The sequence below is a fragment of the Amblyomma americanum genome, chromosome 1, assembly GCF_052857255.1.
Source record: "Amblyomma americanum isolate KBUSLIRL-KWMA chromosome 1, ASM5285725v1, whole genome shotgun sequence".
In the NCBI taxonomy this organism is placed as follows: domain Eukaryota; kingdom Metazoa; phylum Arthropoda; class Arachnida; order Ixodida; family Ixodidae; genus Amblyomma; species Amblyomma americanum.
Window position 1 is genome coordinate 225,881,348 of NC_135497.1, and position 18,073 is coordinate 225,899,420.

General features: G+C 44.6%; 1 long non-coding RNA gene across 1 annotated transcript; it reads left to right on the forward strand.

The window, feature by feature from the left end:
- Positions 1-370: 370 nt before the first annotated feature.
- On the forward strand, positions 371-15,403 carry LOC144095454 (uncharacterized). Its single transcript, XR_013306732.1, has 3 exons — positions 371-455; positions 1,357-1,436; positions 15,013-15,403. It is a non-coding gene; the product is annotated as an uncharacterized LOC144095454 (long non-coding RNA).
- The last annotated feature ends 2,670 nt before the right edge of the window (positions 15,404-18,073 follow it).

The following is an 18,073-nucleotide window of genomic DNA, read 5'->3' on the forward strand; positions in this document are numbered from 1 at the left end:
AGACTGTGCTATGCTTTGCCTGCCATACTTTCCATGCTCCCCTCCTCTTTCGACCACAACATAGGCTACAATTTTTTTTTAACTATATTTTTCCACCATCCAAATGAACCCACCTGCTGGAGTGAAAAAAAAAAAATGGAATGGCGGCCAATTCATGGTAACTTTTCACACCGAAGAAATATAGCATGTTTAATCGCTTCTTATCTTCCATAAGTGGCAGCTGTTACATAAAAAAAAATCGCTGCGTATGCTGCTCCGATGCTGCAAATGCATTCCAGCCCCCGCACACATTGTAAGTGGAAACTGAAAGCGGAACTGAATTTCTGCCGCCAGGCGGCCACCGGTACCGTCAATCCTTTGTTGACATTTTTTTTTTTCCAGCCTGCTCGTCGTGGTGTCGTGTTGTGCGCTTATCAGCTGTTCACGAGAACGTGTTTTTGACCGCGTTTTTCGAGGTACCGTAGTGAACTGAAGTGTTTTTAGTGTGCATATATGTCTGGAAAAGTGCGTAGGTTCGCTCACTGCTGTCCGAGTACCGTATATGACGGATCAGGACAGAAGCAGCCGCTCTGCCGAATACGTTTCCTTGCTCTAGATTGGCAGAAAGGGCGGCGCTCGCTCACATTTTAAAGATTCGAAGTCAGAAAGCACGGGCTCGTGTTCATGCTCCAGGATGTATTTGCAACGTAGCAATCGTTGTCCTGAAGTCGGCGTTAGTGAAAAAGACGAGCGTTATAGAAGAGCGGTCTCAGGGCCTGCCGTTTCTAAGTACCGAAGTACCAAGATATGCAGTGCGACAGGCCGCTCTTTCCTTGTATCGTAGGAAGAGAAGCAGCGCTGAACAGAGTTCGCCGAGAATCATTGAGCACACAGCGCTTTTTGTTTTGACGAAACGATTGTTGCAGAGTACTGCCACATGTTGCTTAAGAGCTCTACTATGCGTGTTCTGTCAAATTTACAGCCGTTTACCGCTATTTCGTCAAATTCCTTGCTCTACAGTTTATTCGTGCGTGGTAATTTTTGCAGCTGTGCGTAGGGACTGTACCGTATCTCTGCGCAAAATGCATTGCGTAAGCGTGACATCCGAGATAAATTTTTAATTTTGTCTGCTGCACAGGCGCTGACTGCCGGTCGTTTTGTGCATCGGGCCGGTTTGAAATTGGTTGACGCTGCCATCTATTTTGGTTTTCAGTTGTTTTTAGAACGGCATCCAGATTAATGAATCCTATGCTGTTCAAGCTAGGTATATTTAGCTTGCTTTTTCACGTTCTTAAAAGTTCATTGTTTGGCCAGAGTGACCTAATTAATAAATTTTGGCGGTCTGTAATCATGATGGTATTAAATGGATGTCTGCAGGGGAAACATCCACAAGGGAGCCCACAGCTTTCACCTTGTTGCCACTGGGAGCAGTATTCATGAGCAGTATGGAAGCAAAGGTGAGTTTATGTTTTTCAGCAAGCTTCTTTTTATGTTGTATGTTAGGTTCTCTTTTGGGCCACTTTCTTTTCTTCATCAAGCGGCGTCATGAAACAGGGTACATAGCCTAACCATGCCCTCATTTATTTCTAAATCCTAGCTAGTTCGTAGTCAGCACAGGGTTATTGCAAACCAATTTGTGTGTTGTTGAACGTAGTTTTTTGAAACCCTGCATTAAACAAATAAGTGCCAAATATGTGGATGATTTTTTAAATATCTCTAATATTCAACAAAAAAATTTCCAATACCTTGTGCTTGGTGCATGATGGCATCAGTTGTGCCGTAAAACCCAACACAACAACAACAAAAGGCAAAGAAGCTGATAAAAATGTTCCAGAGATGAAACATTGGTCCACCCTCGATGGTGGACCCGACGTACGCAGACATCCTAAATCACTACAGAGGCTGCAGGTTCAAGTATCCCCCGCCCCACAAACTCCTCACACAGCAAGAAGCGGTCAGCTGGAGGAGGCTGCAGACTGGCACCTTCTTTAACTTACACGTCCTAAGCCAAATGTTCCCCACCCAGTACAGCGACAGCTGCCCCTGGTGCGGGGACGTCCCGACACTTTACCACATCACATGGGAGTGTAAACACAATTACACCTTCCACAAACAGACTAACCCGAGTGCGGAGCAATGGGAGGGCCTGCTCACCAGCAGCGAGCTCACCGCCCAAAGGGCATTGGTGCAGCACGCGTGCGAGGTGGCCAGGACCAGTGGAGCCCTGGAATGAGGGACCACCCTTGCTAAGGAGCCCCCGACGGCGGCGGCGGCTGCGGCCAGCGCTAAGACGCAGCTGCAAGGAGACTCTCCGGAACTGACCAAAAGAATTCAATAAGTTTTTCATTCATTCATTCATTCAGAGATGAAAGAAAATGTAAGCCATGTGAGCAAAAATTTCTATTTTTGAGGCATATACAGCCATCTGTTGCAAGGTGATGTGGTCCTCATTTGTTTTCTAATGGCAGTGGTATTTACCTCTAAAAGTTTAATTGGAACAATTTTTTTAAGCGAGAAAATAAATTTGCAATTTGTGTCCCTGCGTTCCCCAGCATTGCTTGCTGCACAGTGCTCCAGGAGGCGGATGCTCCTCATATTTTGGTTTTGAAAGGTCCGCTGGCATCCGCTAACTGAAAACTCTTAATAAATGGCGTTCGTGGTAAACCTCTTCAGCTATTTAAGTCATATTTGGAAAACAGATCACAATGCATTTGTATTAACAATCGAATGTCATCCCCATCACGACATTAACGACATAAGCTCTAATCTCGATTTAAACATTCCGGTGGACGCTCTCTTTTTGGATTTTTAAAAGGCATTCGACAAGGTTCCCCATCAAAGACTTCTACTTAAACTTTCAAGCTTACACATTAACCCCCTTGTATTAGATTGGATACGCAATTTTCTCACTAACCGGAAACAATTTGTGTATGCTAATAAACTTTCGTCATCTTGCTCCCCGATCCTTTCCGGTGTCCCCCAAGGCACTGTGCTTGGGCCTTTGCTTTTTCTAATCTATATTAACGACCTGCCTAATAATATCACTTCTCATATCCGCCTATTTGCAGACTGTGTAATCTACCGCCCCATCCATAACACCTCGGACTCTCGCTTACTTCAAGACGACCTTAAACGTGTTGAAGCCTGGTGCAACACTTGGTTAATGTCCTTAAACACTAACAAAACGTCATTGCTTTCTTTCCATCGGCGTCAAAACTATCAACCCTTCAAGTACGAAATTAGTGCATCTGAAATAGCATCTGTTCAATCGTATAAATATCTCGGCATCACATTTTCTAACACACTTAATTGGTCAGCGCACATAACAAACATAACAAACGAAGCCAATCGCACTCTTGGCTTCCTCCGTAGGAACTTGCGACTCGCTTCTGCTTCTATTAAAACGTTAACATACCTCACATTTGTCCGGCCGAAGTTGGAGTACGCATGCTCAGTCTGGGACCCTCATCAATCTAACCTTTCAAACACCCTCGAATCAGTTCAGAATCGCGCAGCTAGATTTATTTTTTCGGACTACTCGTATCACACCAGCGTCACTGCACTTAAATCTGAGGCTAATCTTACTAATCTCGAGTCCAGACGTTTCATCTTTCGGCTCTGCCTCTTTCATAAATTTTATCACAGCCAACTTGATGTTTCAGCTATCCTGCCAGCTCATCGCTTATCAAGCCGCACCAACCATCCCAAAACAGTCTACCCTCCCCCAGCACAGACTACAGCTCATCTTCGCTCATTCTTCGTGCAAACTGCTCGAGACTGGAACGGCCTGCCATTCGACTCCGTGCACCACTCCGATCCACTGCACTTCAAGGCTGCCATCCAATCTCCCATTAGTGACACACTCAGCCCATCCCTCATGTAATACCCCATTTCTGGGGCATTTGAGGTATTGATAATAAAAAAAATAAAAAATAAAAATATTAAATGGCATCCCGCAAGGGAGCGTGTTAGGTCCTCTTTTATTTAATCTGTTCATTAATGACATAGTTTGTGTCGAGACGACAGTTAATTTCGTTATATATGCTGATGATTGCAATATTCTCCTTTCAGGTACTGATGCAAATAATTTAGTGATCAGGTGTATTCATTTGCTTGAAAAAATTGGTCATTGGTCACAATCAAATCAGCTTAAAATCAATCATAAAAAAACCAAGGTCAAGCTTTTCTGGGCTCGAAATAAAGTATTCATTTTAGATCAACCAATTAAATTTGATGGACAGGATATTGAAGTGGTTGAGCACCACAAGATTCTTGGCGTTACATTCTCCTCATATTTAACATGGGATTTACATGTTGAGAAATTATGTAAGAAGCTTTCCTCTGCAACTGGGGCAATATCACGTACACGCGATATTCTTCTGGTAAAAATAAAACTTCAAATATATTATGCTTTGTTTGCCTCACAAATTAATTACTGCAGCTTGGTGTGGCTAACAACAACTAAACAGAACCTAAACAAAATTCTCGTGCTACAAGAAAGGGCTGTTTGTCATATATTTTGTCTAGATTATCTATCTTCCACCCTACATTTTTTCCAGAAGTACAAAATTCTTCATGTAAACTGCATGTATGAATAGACTCTTATGCTCGCATTACTTTTCACCTGTCAGCTTTCGGTATTATTAGCAATTACTGGTCCATTGCAGCATCACACTAACATCCTAAACACACGCAGTAAAGACACACGGCTCATACCCTTTTTCCGCACCAATTACAAGCTCCAGTCTTTACGCCATAATCTTCCGTCCGTATTAAACAAATATCAACGCATCAAATGTTTGACACCTGTTCAACTGGTGCAGCTTTTTTCCAATTTGTTATGCAGTTTTTTTTTTTGCTACAGTGTTCTTAGTTATTCTTTCACAGTTTCCCTCCAATTGCTCAAGAAGATGTCTTCTCATTATTCATGCGATTCGTGTCAATCTAACAAAAAATGCAGTCTTTGTGTACACATTTTCTGCCGACCTACCTTAAGTGTTTCTTATCTTTTTTGTAAAGCTGAATATTTCATGTTAACCTTTTTTTTTCATCATTATTATTGGTATTATTATTACTTAGTAGTCTCGTCTATGCTGCCTTGTAAGGGTTGCCTGGCCTCGTCAAGCTGTTTGATTACAGCTTTTAGCCCGGGTGACCCACCAGCCTTTCTGGTAAATGAAGATCAGGTTCAGTTCAGTTCATTCACTTTTTGTCACTTTCAACTCGAGCATGATGTAAGTCCAGCATGCACCATTAAGAGAGAGATAAAGGCTCGATATGCTGAAACTTGCGTATTCCTCTTAATGGTAGTGCCCTTATAAGCCACCTACTGAGTTCAGCTTCATTTTCTTCAATCATTTGTTGAAGCACCCAGAGGGCTACAACACACTTGATAGTTTTGTTCACCCATGTAAACAGCTCATAGAGCAGTATTTGATCTTTGTATGGCCTGTGAATACTTCCTGTTGCTGCCAAGGGCCTCACAGTTCCTCCAGTGCAGTAACGAGCACTCTTCGCACGTGACGTGGTGAAAAAATCCATTCCACTGAAAACCTAAAATCATTTTCATGGTAGTAGAGGTTTTTACCTCTCATTGGTCAAACCGCAAAATGTGCTTCCCGGCTCAGTACTGTTTGTGTCGAGGAGCAATGGCAGCTGCGCCATACGGCCGCTTCATTTTTACTTTTTGTAAATGTACCCTTCAGCAGGTTTCTGTATTGCCGAACCTGTCGGCATTGAAGCCCAGCACACCATTGTATTCGAGCAGTGGAGTGCTGGTTTTGTGTATATTTGCAGCCGGCTGCAAAATGTGTTTCAGTGAGGAGAAGGCACGGAGAAATGTCAGATGTTCATTGCAGGGACTCAACTTGCAAAATTGTTTTCTCACCTAAACCGAAATGCTCCGATAAGCTTCTAGAAATAAATGCCATTAAATGGCATTGTGATCAGCCGCCGCGGTGGCTGAGTGGTTACGCCGCTCGGCTGCTGGCCCGAAATACGGAGGTTCGATCCCGGCCGCGGCAGTCGAATTTCGATGGAGGCGAAATTCTAGAGGCCTGTGTACTGTGCGATGTCAGTGCACGTTAGGTGGTCGAAATTTCCGGAGCCCTTCACTATGGCGTTTCTCATAGCCTGAGTCGCTTTGGGACATTAAACCCGCCTAAAACCAAAAGCAAATGGCATTGTGCAACTTCCTATCTGTCATAATTTAATTAAGATCACCTCATGATGGAATAGACTGCTGAATGTCTCAAAAAGCAAATTTTCTCATCTTTAGAATTCTTTTGCTAACATGCCATATGCTTCTTGCTCTGTGAAACATATTTGTCGCCTTCTTTACCTTCTGGACAGCTTGGTAAAATAGTTGGAGTAACTGCGCTGTGAGAACATAAAATTTGATCAACAATTTCAAATGTTCATATTTTGTACCTTCGTCCATGTTTTGTGTAAAACAAAATAAGTTCACTTTACTGCATATGGAAGGGCAATACTTTCTATTTATATAAAAAGTTTCATAGTCGTGCGTAAGAATGTTTTTTTTTGCAAATATTTTGCAAGGCTAGGTTTGGCTACCACTTCGAAATGTGAGATGGTGGCCACGACACAAAAAAATTTATTCTGCCAAAAAGAAGCTGGCTAATGTTTGTCATAGTACTAATCCAATAAGGCATTATTTTTTTAAAGAAATCAAAGATGGTTGAGTACTAAGTCTGGATCAGTTGTCGTGGAATGACCCAATGACATTTAAATGCCAACTGTGTGCTGGTTTGAAGGAGCCTTTATGATATTTTGTAGCTCGATTAATATTGGAGTGTAGGTAGAATGCAATTTTTTCTGCTGGCAAAATTGTAATGGTTCCATATCATGCCGTTTATTTTGCCTCGTGTGTGCAAACTTGTATTGCTTTGCATCTAATTTTTGGTGCAGGCATTCGCACCATATAAATACTGCTGCTCCTTAGCAATATACTCAACTCTACCAGTGGAGTGGTATCACTGTAGGTACCTCTGTTAAATTTTCGAGAAACTTTTATTCATCTGGCTGCTTGGTATTTTCATGTTTCATATGTAACGGCAGATGAAATGCAGGTCTGTCCTAAGGATGAATGTGGCCATTTGTTAACACCATTTTACAGCAGCGATGTTTGCAAAATGATTTATCCTATTTATCTTGTTTGTACTTTTGTTCACTACATGGTGCATATATGCCTTAAACAAAGGAGCCAGAACTCGTTGAGTAAAAAATTTGCCTGACTTCTTTGTTGTGAACATTGTGATGCCACAGCTAGCATTTGTGATCTCCAAATGTACATGTTTATGTGTATGTGTGGGTGCAGAAATGAAGCATCTGCATGGAACCCGTTGTGGTCATTTTCCAGATCTAGATTTCATCTCTTAAGAATGTGTGACAGTATTTTAGTCTTCGCAAAACAGCACGCTGGGTAACTGGACACAGGCATGACACAGATACAACGTTGACTAACAGCTGAGGAATTTATTGCTTTGCACAAAATAACAGGAAGCATCATATAAAATGCAGAGGAGCAAAGTCATGGAATCGTAGTTTTGTCACATCTGTTGTGTTTATTTATCCAGATAGTCAATTTTTTTTTTCCTTAACATTGCTGACGATGGGCTTACTCAGGTTGAACAATTCTTATATATGATGTACATCTAGTATATCTCGCACATGAGCAATCAGTTGTATATCCTCAGTATTTTACATTCTTGAAATTGTGGAATGCACTCATAGTCCGTCAAGTGTCTTGCTGCCATGTCCTGCCTGTGCTGCCGTCATGTTCCATTAGATGTATGTTGACACACCGACATTTTTTCCCAATATATGGCTCTCCTTATGACAGAGGTATCTTGTACACTAAGCCACTGTTGCAGGTCGTGAATTTGTCTCTGTACTTCGTCTTACATGGGGCTGTCTTTGAAGCACCTTTGCCGGGCTGTTGCATACTAATTTCAGCTACTCTCTGCGAAAACAAATGAAGCCATTGCGAAGAAATTCTACAAGCTGCAAAAGAAGGGGCCGAATCCACGAAAGAGTTCGCTTTGGAACGCGTTCGCTTTGCCGTGACATCAATTTGGCATAGGCATCGGGGGAGAAGGGTGAGACGAACACTGCGGGAGGACAAGGGGGCAGGCAACAGCCAACCATCTATGTCGGGAAGTCCCATCTCGGTTGCTTGTATATTTAAGGGGCTATATGCTAACTTCGGGGCATTAATAACCTCTCGTGCCGACACGCACAATTGCCTGAGCGACGGCCAAAATCGTCCAGCTCACAGACTGGCGGGAGCCGTATAGTTGCCTCGCTACCGACTGTCGCCTGGAAGCCCCCGGTAGCGAAGAAAAGTAACGCGCAGAGTATTTTGCACTCTGTTGTGAGTGCACTTTATTTGGTTGGTCCAAGGTGGGGGTTTTACTCTTCGCATAGCCGGCGGACAAGTCCCTTCAACAGCCTGAAATGCTTTCGGAAGGCATCGTCACGCATGTCGAAAGGATTGTCATGCACGCTCGACCGCCAATGCCGCCGATAGCATTCACTGAGCACCGCTAACGACAGTGGGGCGACAGGAGGTACCGGCATGTTTCTTCTCGCGCCGAAGCGAACGCCACTTTCAGAGTTCCACACATAGCGACCGAACGCGTTCACTTTCACTTGATTGACATGTCTCATGACGTAAGCAAAATCCATGGTCCCACCTCCGTGAAGTGATGTCACCGCCAGCGGTGACGACACACGGCCAATGGAGCGAGGTGGCGAGAGAGAAAGCGAACATGTTCCAAAGCGAACTGTTTCGTGGATCCGGCCCAAGGTCAAGTGCTAACACTGAAGAACGAAGCCCAAAACCTTGTGTGAAACCAACAACTTGACCAAACTATGGCCTGTTGTCAAGAAGGGTGAGGGCCTATGCCTTCTTTATGGCAGAAACACACAACTGGATAACTTGTCTTTTGGTGTAGTTGTCTCTGAACAAGGATTGAAGGATTGTGGCAGCAACCCTTAGTGTGGTATATGCAAGGATTGCTCACCGTGGAAGACCTTTTCCTGGCAAAGAAGCCAGAAATGTCTACATTCCTCTCGAACAGCTGTCCAGAAGAAGTGTCTACTTCATTGTAATCAATGGCTTACATTACAGGCTGCCATATACTACCTTGTTTGAGATGGTAAGAGAAGGCATTGATTCCATGTGAGCAGTAGGATTCCAAAATCAATGCGGATGGATTCCTGGATTTGTTAACCATCTATTTGCGTTCTACCTATGTAAAGTTCAGTGATGATCTGTACATTCAGTGACAAAGAGTATGCACCAGTTCCTGCATTGCACCAATTATCTGTGACTTTCTGCTGACCTGCCTGTCAAGGTCACCAACTAATAGCAGCTTTTCGTGGCATGAATATGATAATGACCTTCCGATTTGTGTACAACTTCATAGTAATCCACAAGCTAACCAAGGGAAACACAAGGACATTGTTGACATGTTTAAGACCTCCGCAGTTCTTGCCAACTTTGAGCTGACAACAGAAATGCCAGTAGAGGTGCAGTTTGCTTCTCGATCTATGACTGTACATCGGAGAGGCCCATATGTGCTTGTGTCATCTTCCGTGCTGTGGCTACAGACGAGCTGAAAAATGCCCTAAACAGATTGTGTATTGACCGTCAGCAGGAAAGTGTCGAGGCCCAACTTGCGTGGTTACGTGAAGCTAGTTTCCCAGATGACCTCATCTGCAACCTTGGCTTCAAGGTAGTGAAATAAATTTGCCGCTCTACCCCAACGAGGCTTCAGAAAGGAGAATGGAAGTTAGCTGTCATGCCATATGTGCACGGTGTCAGCCATGCGCTAAAGAAAGTAATTGGGCCGGCTGCTCTGAACGTAGTATGCAACGCACCAGCAAAGGTGCTTCAAAGACCACCCTGTGTAAGACGAAGCAAAGAGACAAATTCACAGCATGCGACAGTGACTTGGTTTACAAAATCCCTTTGTCGTGTAGAGCATCATATGTTGGTAAAAAAGGCCGGCGTGTGAACATTCGTCTAATGAAGCATTTCGCCAACACAAGACAGGATATGGCAGCAAGCAAGCAAGACACGTGTTGTACAGTGAATGCATTCCATGCGTTTCACGTAAAATTCTGAGGAAATATAATCGATAGCTCATGCGCGAGATATATGATGTGTAGATCATATATACGAAATCCTCAACCTGCGTATAGGCACATCATCCCTAAAGTTAATGAAAAAAGAAATTGACTGGATGTATAATCCAGCCACAGATATAATCCGTGATTATATCTGGGTAAATAATCACGAAAGATGTCACAAAATTATGATCCCATGACCTTCGTTCTCGGTATTTTGAATGATGCTTCTGGTATTCATTGTGAGCAAAGCAATAAATTCCTCAGTTGTTAGTAGCGCTGTATATGTGTCATCTTGTCGGTGTCCTGTTTCCCTGCACGGTTTTGCCAAGAATCATGCACCAACTGGACCGGCGGCTTTCTACGAAGTAGTTTAGTGACCTCGTGCAAATTTTTCTTAATGGCTTTTGAGTTTAGTGGCTGCAGGCACGGAAGATATATTAACTTGGCACTGTTGCCTGCCTTTCAAGATGTCACATATTTGGTATAATAATTAATGCATGCTTTGTGTTGCATTAAAGCTGACCACTGTCATGGAAGGGGTTGCATCTCTGACTTTGACACAGGTACTATACTTTCTGTCACAGAGAATGTTACACCTAACTTGTTGTTGGTATGATTGTAAAGCATTATGAAGTGTGCTATATTTTGGTCTGTTGTTGTGGTGTTCTGGGCCTTTTATAGTCAGTTCACTCCAGCAAGGCCAGTGGTTTGCACTAGTTTGTAGCAATTCATGCGGAATTGCATCGCCTGACCACCTCGCTCCATTTCCTAACAAGTAGCTTTCTAGATCATTGTTTTTATACAATGAAAGCTCGTGAATTGGAACCTCTATAATTCGAATTTTCGGATAATTCGAATACTCTACTCGGTCCGGGCAAGCTCCATACAGATCTGTGTATAAAAAAGCCCGTTAATTCGAAAGCGAGTGGGTTCCGCTACCGACAATTGGAACTACGCGCCACCCCGTCTGGGCGGCTTGGAACACAGCGCGTGGCCAAAAAAAAAAAAGCGCCTCCGCTTACTTAGAGGCTGAGAAAGAGGAACAAAGCGACAACCCCGCAGATTACGCAGCTGAAACAAGACTTACTACGAAAGGTAAATTCGGCTAGAGATGAGTTCTACAGCTTGAATCTTGAAGAATTTATTTCTAGCGATCCTAAAAAGTTCTGGCTGCATCTAAGCCATAGAAAACAACAGATACAAAGCATTAACATCAACGGAATTGAAATAGAGGATGCGCACTGCATTGCTGAATACTTCAATGTATATTTTCAAAGTGTGCTTACAGAATGTGATCAGTGTGAACTTTCCAGTACAAGTAGCCCATCGGTAGATAATATTTTAATCAGTCGCGAAGGTTTCCTGGCATTACTTCTAAATATAAATACTAAGAAGTCAGCTGGGCCCGATAACATTCCTAATGCTTTCTTGAGGCGATATTCTGAGCAATTATCTGAATTCATTTCTAATCTTTTTCAGTTATCCTTAAAATTAGGTGCAATACCATCAGTCTGGAGTAAAGCACGTGTTGTGCCGGCACACAAGAAAGGAGACCGCCAAACTGTTTCAAATTACCGTCCTATATCTATTACTAGCTCGTGTTGTAAGCTATTGGAACATATTGTCGCTGGTTTTATACAAAAGTTTTTGAAAGATCATAGCATACTATCACCTTTTCAGCATGGTTTCAGGAAAGGACTCTCCACTGTAACTCAACTCGTAACAACCGTACATGAGCTATCCCACATACTTGATTTATCTGGACAAATAGATGTGCTCTTTCTGGACTTCAGCAAAGCTTTTCATAAAGTTCCCCATGCAAAGCTATTACATAAATTAGATAAAATTGGACTCCCATTTGGTATCATACAGTGAATATGTGCTTATCTCAAAAACAGAGAACAGTTTGTTGATATTAGGAATTGTACTTCCAGTGCTCGTCAGGTCACCTCAGGAGTCCCTCAGGGCAGTGTGCTAGGACCATTGTTATTTTTAATTATGTTAATGACTTGATTGATGTTATTCCTGTTAATGTGTCCATTCGGTTATACGCGGATGATTGTGTTATCTTCAAGGAAATTGTGTCCTATGATGATCATTATGTGTTGCAAAGATGCCTTGCTGAAATCACTGACTGGTGTTCCAATTGGGGAATGGAGCTCAATGCGGAAAAAACTGTTCTTTTACGCATAACAAGAAAAAAAATCTGCTAGCATTTTTCCGTGCCAACTTGGAAATAGAACTGTCCTCGAAGTCGACAAATACAAATACCTTGGCGTTACCCTCAACAATAAGCTTACATGGTCAACTCATATCTCGGATGCTTGCTCAGCTGCGCTAAAAAAATTGTGGTTCATAAAAAGAATGCTTAAAAACGCGCCTGTAAAGACTAAAATGTTAGCCTACAATGCAATAGTGAGATCAAAGTTAGAATATGCTTCCGAACTCTGGGACCCGCATACCATGAAAGACACAAAAGAACTTGAGCGAGTACAGAGAAAAGCAGTGAGATTTATTTATGGGAAATATGCCAGGAAGGATTCGCCGTCCTCAATAATGTTACAAAATAGAATACAGAGACTCGAAATACGCAGAAAAATTAATCGTGTTGTACTACTACATAACACTCTTTCTGGAAAAAATAATATGACGCTACCAGCTTCCGTATGTCGGCCTTCTACGAGGAGAACACGACACAGTCATGAGTATTTGCTTGCACCGATCTTCGCGAAAACAAACGCTTACAAGTACAGTTTTTTTCCCTCGAACGGTGAACGATTGGAATTCACTTCCCATTAGTGTATTTCGGTCTGACGACTTCATGGCTGCATTGCAAAATCATTTTTGTGCAAGTTAGCGATGTTGACGTTATCATCTGTGCTTCTTTTAGTGCATTATGTTCATTTCATGTTGCATTGTATACGCTTTTCTGTGTTTTCTTGTTTGTGATATGCCCCTCCTGCTTGGGCCAAAGTATTGGCCTGCAGTCTTACTAAATAAAAATAAATAAATAAACGGGGACAGAAGATGGAACCAGATAAAACCGTGGAAGATTGGGTAAAACCTAAATGGCGCCATCACCGGCGTGGCGGCCGTCGGCGTGGTAGGGTAGGGGTTGGCGAACGCGGTGGCGGCTGCCAACCCTCTTTTCGGGGCAGCCTCCGAAACCCGGAAATACCGTATTTACTCGCGTAATAACCCCCCCCCCCCCCCCCCCCACTTTTGTCGGCCAGAATTTACTTTGTTTTCCAGCCTAGCGAGCTCCTCAGTTTTCGCTGCCAAGGTCTGCGCTGCGGACCTTGGCAGCGCGCCAAGATGCTGCCCGCCACCGACATCGCCACTTGTTTATGGTTTGAGGAGAGCTCCAGCCAGAGGGGCGGGGGGAACTAAGGAAGGGGGGGGGGGGGGGGGGGGCGAGCGCGCGCGGCGCGGACCTTGGCGGCGCGCCAAGCTGCTGCCGCCGCCGATAACATCATTTTTTTTTTTCATATTTGAGTGCTCCTGCAGAGGGGAGGGGGGGGGGGGGGGGGCGCTCGGCGAACTTGGCAGAGCGCCATGACGTTGTGCACTGTTCCCATTAGACACTCGTCATAATCCTCTATTTTTAACCTCCCAGTAAGAAGCGCGCGCCTGACCTTCAGGGCCGGTGTTCAGCACATTCGCGTTGTCTCGCCGCCGGCTAGCACAAAATTGCCAGATCTTGTCAAACTGAACGATGCTGAACACTAGCGGCACGAACGCATCTGACCGCGTGCGTTTGTTGATGACGGAAGGACGGGCGGAGATATATGAAATCTCGACCCTTCCAAAAAAATTTGTTGGAAACTCTTTTTCCCGCGTAATGAACCCTCCCGCCAAACTGATGTCAACTTTTCTGGAAAAAAATAAGTGGGTCCATTACGCGAGTAAATACGGTAAATACTCGTTAATTCGAGCCCCGTTAATTCGGAAATACGGATAAGTACTGTCGGCGCCGCCCGAGCCAATGCCCATGAAAGGCTATGACTTCGGACGGGCGCTACAAATTACGTGCGCAAAACATTTTTTCCTTTGCGAGTGTCGTCCATCCTTCCACCCATCAGTCGCCAACGGAACCACGCGGTCAGCCGCGATCATGACGCTGGGTTTTAGCGTCGTTCGCTGCAAAAGGCGCTTGCTGCTATCGCGCCTTCCAATGATTGAGTGGCAGTAGACAGTGCCCGCCACAATCACCCATGGCACGATAAGGCGAACATAGTGAAAACGAGGCTTGCGCAACCGGACAAGCGCTGGCACTCTGACAAGTCCCCCCCCCCCCCCCCCCCCCCCCCCCCCTCCCCCCCCCCCCCCCCCCCCCCCCCCCCCCCCCCTTCGTGATGGAGCTAACGTCAAAAGGTCGCTACGCAGCATCTTGGCACACTGCAAAGAAATGCGTTGTTGACCGTGACGGTGCGAAACGGAGGGAAGCATTAACGAATGACGCTTTTTTTTTTTTCAAATTCTTAGGCTAAAATCGGTGGTGGGTGGGTACATTATGCGAGTTGGTTCGTTACGCGAGTAAATACGGTACATGTACCGTAATGCAAATGGTTGTTGTCAGTTTTTCGAGGCCGTTCGGTAATTAGAACATTTTTCCCGGTCCCGTGAAGTTCGAATTAACGAGCTTTTAATGTATTGCCCTTTAGAGCTATTTTCTCTGAAACCACAATCGCCTCCCTGGAATGGTTCAGGGAATAACAGCTGGCGCTTGCTCGCCATATGGGCAGATTTTATTCTCTCTGTTGCGTTAGCATGCATAATATCACACATCGTTTATGATAAGTATGTTGGCATTTTATAAGGATCATAGAGCAATTTAAACTGATATGAAATGTTGTACTGTTTTTGTGTAAAATGCAGACTCGCACCATGCATGCCGTTCTGCGAAGGAAATCCTGAGGCGGCTGAGAACCTGTTCGTCGAGGGAAGTTCACTCGACAACTGCCATACTGTCAAGATTATGGATGTTCAGCATAAGCTACCGTATGTTTGCGTACAAGCTCTTCCTGGGAGTTAGTGTCGCAGTCCAAGCCTTCCTCAAGCTGGTTTATATGATGCACAGGCATGAATTTTTGATTGTTTCCGCTGAAAAAGTTAGGAGGTAGATGTAACTGCAATTGAATCTTATTTTTGCAGCACCATAACACCAATAAAGCAGGCATGGTGCAATCCTTCCTTGGATGCCAGTAAGGAATTCATTGCCGAAGGTTCTTGTGCTTCGTTTGTGGCTGTATTTGGTCTGACAATAAAAATTTTCCACATTTCTACAGTATTGTGATTTGCGAGTCAATGTTTTCTGTTTGCGCACAGCCTGTCTACTGCTATAAAGAGCTCCAGTAATACAGGTATATTACATTATGTAGGCATTATAATGGTAAATTTAAAGAACACTTAAGGAAAGCAATAAAAGTGGGAACAAACTATGAACGCATTGCATGCATTTCTCCTGAAGGGTGTAGGTCACCTTTTCATTTTTGGGCTGGTTCCTTCGCGAAACACCCCTCGTGAAAGGTGTTTGAAAGCACCAAGACTCCTTTCTGTGCCGGGTGCGAGTGATAGACAGCTGAAAACTCCTTTAGAAGTGTTATTTTTTTACAGTGTAGATGTGGGGACGCGGCCGACGGAAAGTGCCCGGCAGCCCGTAGTCAACCCCGCTAGTGCAGTGTTGCGAGTGTAAAGTAGTGACCCTGAATGTGTGTCACCTCGTGTGGGAAAGGGAGGGGCTTAAAGGGACTATGCAATAAATTGAGATTGCGTAAAGCAGACGAGAGATTGGTATTCGGCCACTCGTCGCCCCAGTGCAAGAATTTTTGAGCTAGCATAAATAACCAAGATAGAGACGATTAAAAATTACGCTCCTCTCCCCTCTCAACTTGTACACGAGGAGCACCAGTAAAAAAAAATAAAACAGGTCTGGGACTAGGCCCCGCCCATGAATACGTCATCTGCTGACGTTTATTTTGCAACTTCCGGTTGTCGCTCCTAGCCTTCCAGCAGCAGCGTCGGCGGCGTGGCGGCATCTCTCCGGTCTCTTCGCCTTCCTGGATTGCGGCGCGCGTCGGGTTTCTTTGCTTGTCATCTGTGGTAATTAGCAGTAATAAACCCGGACCTCGAGGTGCGACTGCTCGCTCTTACGGCCGCGATGGGCATCGAGCCCTATGCGTGCGCACGAAGAGCCGTGCGAGTGGCTCCGGAACTCTCGACAGAAGGAGGCGGCAGAGGAAAATTGAAACCATATGCGCGAAGGCAATGCCCTGGCTGGCGCTTGCCCGAGAGGGTCGCGTGGCGGCACGAGCAGACGATTTTCACGGCTACCGGAAATGTGCCCGTGACGCCGTGGCTCCAGCGAATGAGAGCGTGTATTGGCCTGGCGACGTCATGGGTAGTGTGGCGTATTTCTTTCACGACTTTAGTTCCAAAATCGGTCACTACGAGCACACCAATCGGCCAGCGAATTTTAAAAAACACGGTTTTTAAAAGTTCATAATAAATTGCCGGCTCAGTTCTGAAGACTCATACTTGGTGTGAATGCTTAGCATCATTTCTAAGCATTGAAAACATTTACTAGTGACTTTTTATTCGTTGCATAGTCCCTTTAAGACAATGCGCGGAAAACTCCTCCCCGCGGCGGTGGCGTCATTCGAGGACGGCATTTGACCACGGACAGCTTTCAAACAGCCGTGCAGCTCACCATAGTGAAGCTTTGCGTGCGAGTTCATCGTGAGTCACGCTTGGCCCATCCCCACCTCCACTACAACCGCTTCGATCCTAGCCAACCTTCTCAATAAGATTCTCTCTCTCCCTCTATTCGTGACACAAGGGACGCTAGGTATCAGGTGCCTGTCAATAATCGCTGCAGACGATTCGAGCTCCCCGAGGCGAAACCTCTTTTGGGTCAACAGTGAAGCAATTCTATTGTACAGTATGGTACACTGTTAAAGGGAACATGCGGTCGCGTGAAGTTGACTTTCTGTGAGGCGCTGCGGCGGAAAGCCGGAAATAATGCCGAGCTGATTATGGTCCGGCGTTTTTTTTTCGGCATTCTGTCCCCGTGCATGGATCTCATTTTTCACACCCACAACGCATCGATTACCTCTTCTCGCTGCTGTACTGGCGTTTTCCATTCTGTGGTCGCGTTTCGTGCGAAATAAGCAACATTTTCTTTGGACTAGATTATCCGCGTGGCAGTGCCTTGGTTCATATGCCACGCAACGTGTACACAAATTAAGCAAAGAATAACTTTTAAGGTGCAGGCCACGTGTCTTTTAGTACTTTGATGTATCCTTCAAACTATGTGACATCGAAATTACTTGCGAAGTGCTCAAAACATTGAAACATAAATCAACGTCGCGGCTATTTGAACGTGAGACATTTAAACCTGCCACGAGGAATCGCGAAAGATGGGTACGGTTATCAAGACGTCGCACTGTTTCCCCACTCTCGCGCAGTTTACTTACATCGTTTGATGGCCCAGGCGATAGAAGAACTGAGAGGGGAAGCGCATTAGTTTTTAATGACCAAGGGATTTCAACATGAACATGGTTACCTCCCGTCTGTAACTATATCGCAAAAATGATTTATGGGACGCTGTCTAAAGGCTGAAATATAAATACAGTACAAGGAGAGGACGTGAGTACTGGGAGGGGCAACAGAATTAGGTACGGCAGCTTTAGGAAAAGCAGAATGACTATCGAAACAAGTCGCGATGGCCTATGACAAAGGATCAGTAAACGATGACTCGGGCAACCTTCTCCAACCTGCAAGTACAGCCAGCGTCAGATGAAATGCGAACAGGACGTTGGAAATTGAAACAACGAAATGAGAAGGCTTTAGCTGAAGAAAAATTGCGAAGAAGTTTCTGTCAACCAAGCCAGTATATCTTACGCAGAACATAATATCTTTGTGTTCTTGTGTCCACGTT